The sequence below is a fragment of the Macaca nemestrina genome, chromosome X (genome assembly GCF_043159975.1).
Source record: "Macaca nemestrina isolate mMacNem1 chromosome X, mMacNem.hap1, whole genome shotgun sequence".
Classification (NCBI taxonomy): Eukaryota; Metazoa; Chordata; class Mammalia; order Primates; family Cercopithecidae; genus Macaca; species Macaca nemestrina.
Genome location: NC_092145.1, coordinates 29,210,138 through 29,218,085, shown reverse-complemented (window position 1 = coordinate 29,218,085; position 7,948 = coordinate 29,210,138). Strand labels below are relative to the sequence as shown.

At 39.0% G+C, this 7,948-nt stretch overlaps 1 pseudogene; it reads right to left on the bottom strand.

Moving 5' to 3' along the window:
• Positions 1–6,273: 6,273 nt before the first annotated feature.
• LOC105468445 (E3 ubiquitin-protein ligase UHRF1 pseudogene) lies at positions 6,274–7,745 on the bottom strand (annotated as a pseudogene).
• Between the last annotated feature and the right edge of the window lie 203 nt (positions 7,746–7,948).

Here is a 7,948-nt window from a genome sequence, read left to right as displayed (position 1 = left end):
CCATTTGTGACTGGCCTATTTCTTTGGTATAATTTTTTCAAGGTTTATTCCCCCTGTTGCATATGACAATGTTTCCTTTATTTAATGTGGAATAACATTCCATTGTAGTTGTTGCAGTCTGTTGCCTGTTGCTACAACAGAATACCTGTGAATGGATAACTTATCTTCAAAGGTATTTATCACAATTAGAAGCTGGCATGACCAAAAGCATGGCACAAGCACTTGATGATGGCCTTCTGCAGCATCATAACATGGTGAAAGGCATGACATTGGGAGAAGGCAAGAGTATGCCAGTTCAGGTGTCTCTCCCACTTCTTAAAAAGCCAACAGCCCCATCATGGGGGCCCCACACCGAGGACCTTATCTAATCATAATTAACTCTCAAAGGCCCCACCTCTACTCAACATGTTAAATTGGGGATTGAGCTTATAATACATGAAATTTAGGGATACATTCAGACCATAGCAGTATGTATGTACCATATTTTCTTTATTCATTCATCTATCAATTGATATATAGATTGTTTGGATATTTAAACTATTATGGATAATGCTGCAATGAAGATGGAAGTTGAGCACTCTTCAATATCCTGATTTTAATTATTTTTACCAGTATTGAAGTGACTGAAACATACAGTCGTTTTATTTTAGTGTATTGAGTTACCTCCACAATGTTTTCCTAGCAGTTTTTTCATTTTACATTCCCACCAACAGTGCACAAGTGTTCCAGTTTATTAACACATTATTTTCTGGTTTTGTTTTGGTTGTATTGTTATTTAATCATGGCCATTCTAACAAGTGAGAGGTGATACCTCATTGTGGTTTTGGTTTGTATTTCCATGATAGTTATTAATGTTAACCGTCTTTTCATATATATGTTGGCCATTTGTACATCTTCATTGGAGAAATGTATATTTAAGTTATTTATTCGTGTTTTAATCATGTCATTAGGTTTTAACTACTTAGTTGTAGGGGCTTCAAAAATATTTTGAATATTAAAACCTTACTATATATATAATTTACAAATATTTTATCGCTTTTCATAGGTTGCTATTTCACTCTGTTGATTTTATTCTTTGTGGCATAGAAGCTTTTTAAATTGATATAGTCCCACTTGTCTATGTTTGTTGTTGTTGTTGCTTGTATTTTTGGTGTCATGGTTGAGAAATCATTGCCAAGACCAATGTCACAAAGATCTTCTCTTATGTTTTCTCTAGGAATTTTACAGTTTCAGGACTTAAATGTTCAATTCTTTAATACATTCTGGATTGATTTTTATGTATGGAGTAAGATAATGGTTCAATTTCATTCTTTTCTATGTGGATATCCAGCTATCTCAGCAATATTTGAAGAGACTATACTTTCTCTATTTTGTGTTCTTGTCAGCATTGTCAAAGGTCAGTTAATCCTATGTGAGTGGGTTTATTTCTGGGATTTCTGTTCTGTTCCATTATTCCATATGTGTTTTTGTGTCAGTGAAATATTGCTATCATTATCATAGCTTTGTAATATATTTGACATCAAAGCATGCTGCCTCTGGCTTTGTTCCTCATATCCTAATTTCTTTGGCTGTTTGGAGTGTTTGTAGTTCCATATGAATTTTGGGCTTCATTTTTCTGTTTCTGTAAAATAAAATCTACTGGGATCTGGTAGGGATTACACTGAATCTAGAGGTCACTTGGGGTGTATGGACATCTTAATAATACTAACTCTTCCAACCCATGTACACGAATATCTTTAAATTTACTTGTTCATTCTTTAATTCCTTTGAGCAATGTTTTGTAATTTCATTTTACAAGTGTTTACATTTTACAAATTTATGTTTTACATTGTACAAATTTATTCCTAATTATGTTTCATGCTATTGTAAATGTAACTGTTATCTTAATTTACTTTTCAGATAGTTCACTGTTAGCATGTAGAAATACAACTGATTTTTGTATGTTGATATATTATCCTGCAATGTGCTGAATTTGTTTATTAGTTCTAAAGATTTTTTTGTGGAGTATTTAGGGTTTTATACATTTCAGACCATGTACTCTGTGAAAATGGACAATTTAACTGCTACCTTTCCATTTTGCATGCCTTTTATTTTATTTTCTTGCCTATTTATTCTGGCTACAACTTCCAGTATGATATTCAATAGAAGTGGTGTGAATTTGTGTCTTTTCTTTGTTCCTGATCTTAGACAAAAAAAAAAAAAAACTTTTTGAATACTATGTGTGTTGTTAGATGTAAGATTATAGGTTGTGGAAATTTTTTTCTATAAATAGTTTGTTGAGAGATTTTTGTAATGACAAGGTTATTGAATTTTATCACATGCTTTTTCTGTATCTATGGAGATGATCCTGTGATATTTTTATCTTTACTTTTGTTAATGTGATGTATCACATTAATTGACTTAGATATTTTTTGAAACATCATTTTTTCCCAGAATTAAATCACACTTTGTTTGATCTATGATCTTTTCAACGGGCTATTTAATTGGGAGTACTAGTATTTTGTCAAGGATTTTCACATCTATGTACATCAAGAATATTGGCCCTGTAATTTTTTTCTCATATTTATGTGTTTGGCTTTGGTCTCAGAGTAATTCTGGCCTTATAAAATGAGGTTGGAAGTGCTCTTTTTGCTTCATTTGTTTTTGGAAGAGTTTAAGATGAATTGTGTTAATTCCTCTTTCAATGTTTGGTAGAATTCACCAGTGAAGCCATCTAGTCCTGGACTCTTTTTGTTGTCAGGGGGTTTCTGATTGATAACTCAAAATGTTATCTGTTATTGATTTGTTCATATTTTTCATTTATTCATGATTAAGTTTTGGTAATATGTATGTTTATAGGAATTTATTGATTTTTGTCTAGCTTATGCAGTTTGTTGGCATAGAGTTTATAGTAGTCTCTTGTGGTCATTTTTCATCTGATTTCATTTATTTGATTCTTTTTTCTTAGTATGCCTAGCTAAGTGTTTATCAATTTTGTTTATTTTTTCAAAAAAACTTTTCGTTTTGTTGAAAATGGAGGATGGAGAGATGGGACAGTTAAAAACTACCTATTTGGTACTGTGCTGACTACCTTGGTGATGGAATCCGTACTCCAAACCTCAGCATCCTGCAATATTCCCATGTAACATATTTGTACATGTGTGCCTTGTATCTAAATGAAAAATTGAAATTAAAACAATTCCATTCAAACTTTTAAGAATATGTTTTAGAGTATACTGAAGTCTCCTGTATCCATTAGGAAAATAATATGACTAATTATTTTGCAATGATTATAATTCAAACAGATATGCCTTGATTCCTTGTCATCTTTTGCTCTCACCAAAACGTAAGCCCCTTCAATCACCTATACTTTTTGCTGTTTCTTCTCCCCTCACCCTAATGCCCACTGATTCTCTCCATTCCAAAATATTTCACACTGTCTTGTGGTGCCTCATTCCTCGGTTAAAAATGCAAATAATCATTAACTAATCACTGAACATGGTCTCCAACTGTTCTCTTAAATAAAGCTTGGCAGTCCCTTGTAGATACAACTGTCCCAGAACTCTTTCTGGTGGTGGTTGCTCATTCTCCCTAATTCCACAAACACCATGATCACAAGGTGTTTTTGGTCATATTTTTTCTCAATGCTTCATTTGAATATAAGTCCATCTCCATGTTTAAAAACTCCTCTTTCTTTGAAGTTTCTGTCATTTGGTAAGCTGTACTCTTGCTTAATTGTTCATATTTAGCAACAACTTTGCCCCTTATCTTCAATCATTGAAGACTGTGGTAGCTAGCTCAGTCCTACTGCCCAGGCATCATCAATGGTGACTTCATTATTTATGTGGAAAGTAATTTTAATACCTCATAATCTTGGTTCTTGGACCTCCTCAACTTCAGTGATTTTCATTTACCACTCACATGGTTATAGAATACAACTTGGCTTTTCAACCTTTGTTTTTAAGCCATATGTCATTATCTCTTGTCTGTCATTGCCTTCTTATACTTGCCTCCTTTCTATCCAGTATAGACTACTAAAAGCATAACTGCTATCATACCCTTACCAATACTTTCAAATTTCCAGCCACTTTATTCTAAGTCTCTGGCAAAAATAAAAACCCAGATAAATGCACTGTCTGTCTTTTTTTATTATAATATCCACACTAATGAACACCACTGGAAATTCTCAAATAAGATTTAGTCTTGGTCTTTAACCACAACTGGCCCTGTGAACTGGCTTGCAAACTTGCTTCCTTAGCTTAGCTGTAATATCCTTTACTTCAGACCTCTGATGTTGTTGGGTGTTAACTTACAATCCATTCATCATTTCTCATTTATATAAATACACAGTCCCAAAAATAGATACTACTGTAACTGGTCACATTTGAGGTCATTAACTGGGCCATTTTCTTTTTTTGTGTGAAAAACTTTTATTCTGAGAATCTAAAATCTGGACAAAGAGTATTGGACTTCAGAAAAAGCCTACACAAAATTGTCTCATTTCTTCCCTAATACATTGTTAATCTAAGAATAAAGAGGTGAAAAAAAACCTTTAAAAATAACATTGCTTCAATTTGTCTGCAGGTGCGTGATTTAAAATATCCCTGTTCTATTGAGGTACAGGCTGCAAACTTTGGTAAAATTGGAAAAATTAACAAACCCTTTCAAAATAAATATGAAAACTAAAACAACACTGAACCTTAACGTTATATCTTTCTCAGTACATATACAGTAACTACAAAAAAAAAAAAAGAATCATTTAGAAAATGTCGTTAAAAAAAAAAAAAAACCTCTTGTAAGTTCTCAATTGCCAAGTTAAAAAATTGAATTTAAATGATCTGTAAGACTCAAACTGTTCCCAAGCACCCACTCAGTGTCAGGAAGAACTGAATGATTGCAGTTTCTAGAATTTGTTTGGCATTTTCAATAATTCAGTGCTCACAACAAGGAATGTTGTCTTTAGAGAGAAGGAGTGAACCAAAGGCACTTGAACTTGGCTTCCTGCGCTGGTATCCATCCGTGACCACCTTCTTTGGACAGCATCAGACACATGCCTGTCCCCACGTGGAGCAGAGTCCTGTTGAGGCCACTTCTGCATGGCCCCAACACTATGCTTGCAGGGGCAGAGGAGTTTTCAAGCGGATCTCAAACACCAAGCAGTCTGCTGGGGGATAGCTTTGAGGGAAAGGTTTGAACTGGGCCAAGATGCTTCCGCTTTTCCTTGCAACAATTTCAATAGACAGCTAGGCCACATCATGCCATGAGCCACCACGGAGACCCATCTCGTTGGACTTTAGATGATAAAATGCTGTCAGATAGATGCTTGCTCTGACCTTGGGGGCCAAACCCATGAACACAAAAGAAGGACTGTTCCCTCCCCCACTTCTTAGAGTTGGTGGCATCAACTTCTGAGAACCTGACATCAGAATAATGAACAGCCTCCACGCCACATAGTTTCTGATTCCATCTTTAAAAAATCTTATGTTGTGCACACGTATGTGTATTGCGGTACTATTCACAATAGCAAAAACTTGGAACCAACCCAAATGTCCATCAATGACAGACTGGATTAAGAAAATGTGGCACATATACACCATGGAATACTATGCAGCCATAAGAAAGGATGAGTTCATGTCCTTTGTAGGGACATAGATGCAGCTGGAAACCATCATTCTCAGCAAACTATCGCAAGAACAGAAAACCAAACACCACATGTTCTCACTCATAGGTGGGAATCGAACAATGAGAACATTTGGACACAGGAAGGGGAACGTCACACACCTGGGCCTGTTGTGGCTTGGGGGGAGGGGGGAGGGATAGCATTAGGAGATATACCTAATGTAAATGACGAGTTAATGGGTGCAGCACACCAACATGGCACATGTATAGGTATGTAACAAACCTGCATGTTGTGCACATGTACCCTAGAACTTAAAATATAATAAAAAAGAAAAAGAAAAAGAAAAAAAAGAAATCAAAGCATAGTTTATAGAATAAAAATTGTCAAAAAAAATCTTATGTTTTGTCAAGAAATTGCAGACTTTTATGTTTACCAAAAAAAAAAAAAAAAAAATACTGAGAAGTCCAACTTTTAGCCAGAATACATAAATTCCTGAAAATGTGTGAAAATGTATAGATTGGAAAATTAAAAATAAAAAAAGGAAAACAAACCTTTTTAGGGAAGGTAGGAAACACTACATGTTTAAGTTAAGCCCACTAAGAACAACATCAGGGCCGATGAAAGAGCCCTCCCACACGTTTTAAGCGAAACGCCTGTGGAGAAGTGCTTGGAGATCACCGGCCATTGCCGTAGCCAGGCAAGAGCTGGTTGAGGATGGTCTGCAGGGGCTGGTTCACCTGCATGGCATAGCTCCAGCCCAGGTCATAGCGACAGGCAGGGCAGCTGAGCACCTGTGCCCAGAAGGATCTATCCAGGCAGTCCTTGCATATCTTGCGCTGGCACACTGTTGCAATGGGCCGGAACACCAGTTCCTGACAGCAGATACATTGGAGCGTCTCCTCCACTTTATTCAGGAACATCTGAAACGGGCTGCTGCTCGCTGGCCGGCCTTCGACCGAAGCTAGGACCTCATTTCACAGTTTGGCATTGCTCTTGTCCTCTCTGATGAGGCAGCTCTGCTGGGCCCTGAGGCTGTAGGGCTCCACTTTAGTTTTCTTGGATGTCTGGTGAGGAGATGCGGCCCTGCTCTGGCCACCTCCTGCCTACTTCTGCTTCCACTTTCCCTTGCTTGCCCTGGGGCCTGCGAAGCCCTCCTCCTGCTGCTCCTCCTCCTCCCTCTTGCTGTTCTTCTCCCGCTCTCGGTTGACCAGGGCTTCCAGGTGGCCTTCTGGATACTGCATAGTCAGCCCCAGCTTCTTGATCCATTCCTTCCCCTCCTTCGTCCAGGGGCCAGACTCGTCGTCGTCCCTCTGCAGGAGGTAGCGCCACGGGAGAAACCTGGACTTCCCCTTCTCGGGCCACTACTTCACCACCTGCTAGATGCAGTCATAGCGGTTGCCCTTGGTGGGGGCGTACTTTCTGTTCTTACCACCCTTGATGCTGCACACCACCATAGCAGGCTTTCCCGACTGCCAGTCCTTGGCGTCAACCCCTTCTTGGTCATTAATGAGAGTAAAGCAGTTGAGAGCCAGAGCCCTGTTGGTGTTGGTGAGTTTCTGATCACAAGACTGTTCCGCGGTCCTCTTGTTGCAAGAAAGATCTCAACCATCACTACCCGTGTATCTGAAAAAATTCTCCTTGTCCCCATCGTCCTTGTTGCCCCTGTCCAGGACCAGGGAGTACGACCCGTAGTTGCTCTGGCCGTGAATGCCAGCCACGTGGGGCCGATGAACCCCAGACTAGCTGACCTGGACTCAGAACCGCCACATGGTGCCCACGGGGATCCCTGGGATGGATCCGTAGTGGTTGGACGGGGCGATGGTGCACTCTTTGGTGGGGCCCACACACGCAATGCCCTTGCCCCAGTCCCGCTTTGAGGACAACGTGGCTGAGGCCATCTACGCCTTCTTGCTCTCTCTCAGCCTCTCTTCCGCCAGCACCACCTTGCTGGTGTGGTTCCTGCACTTGGGCAGTACCACTCCTCCTCGCTGGGAATGCTGCTGAGGGGCGGGCGCAGGCAGTAGATGTGGAAGGTCATGTCACATTCGTCACATATGAACTGCTTCTAGGGGTCTTGCTGGCCCCTGCACAGGTGGCAGGCGCAGACCCAGCAGAGTCTATTCACGTCATCCTTGCTGTGCTTGCAGGATGGGATATTCGTGGAGGTAAATGAGAGTATTGGGTTCCAACCCATGATTAAACTGGACATCTAACTAACATGGAAACATAATTCTCATAGTTCATTTTGAGACAACACTTAGAGAGTTAGGTTTTAGAAACAAGATCAACTAACAATTCAGTCACATTTGTGATTGTTTCTTAGGTTACTCTAAAAACTTTGTGGACTGA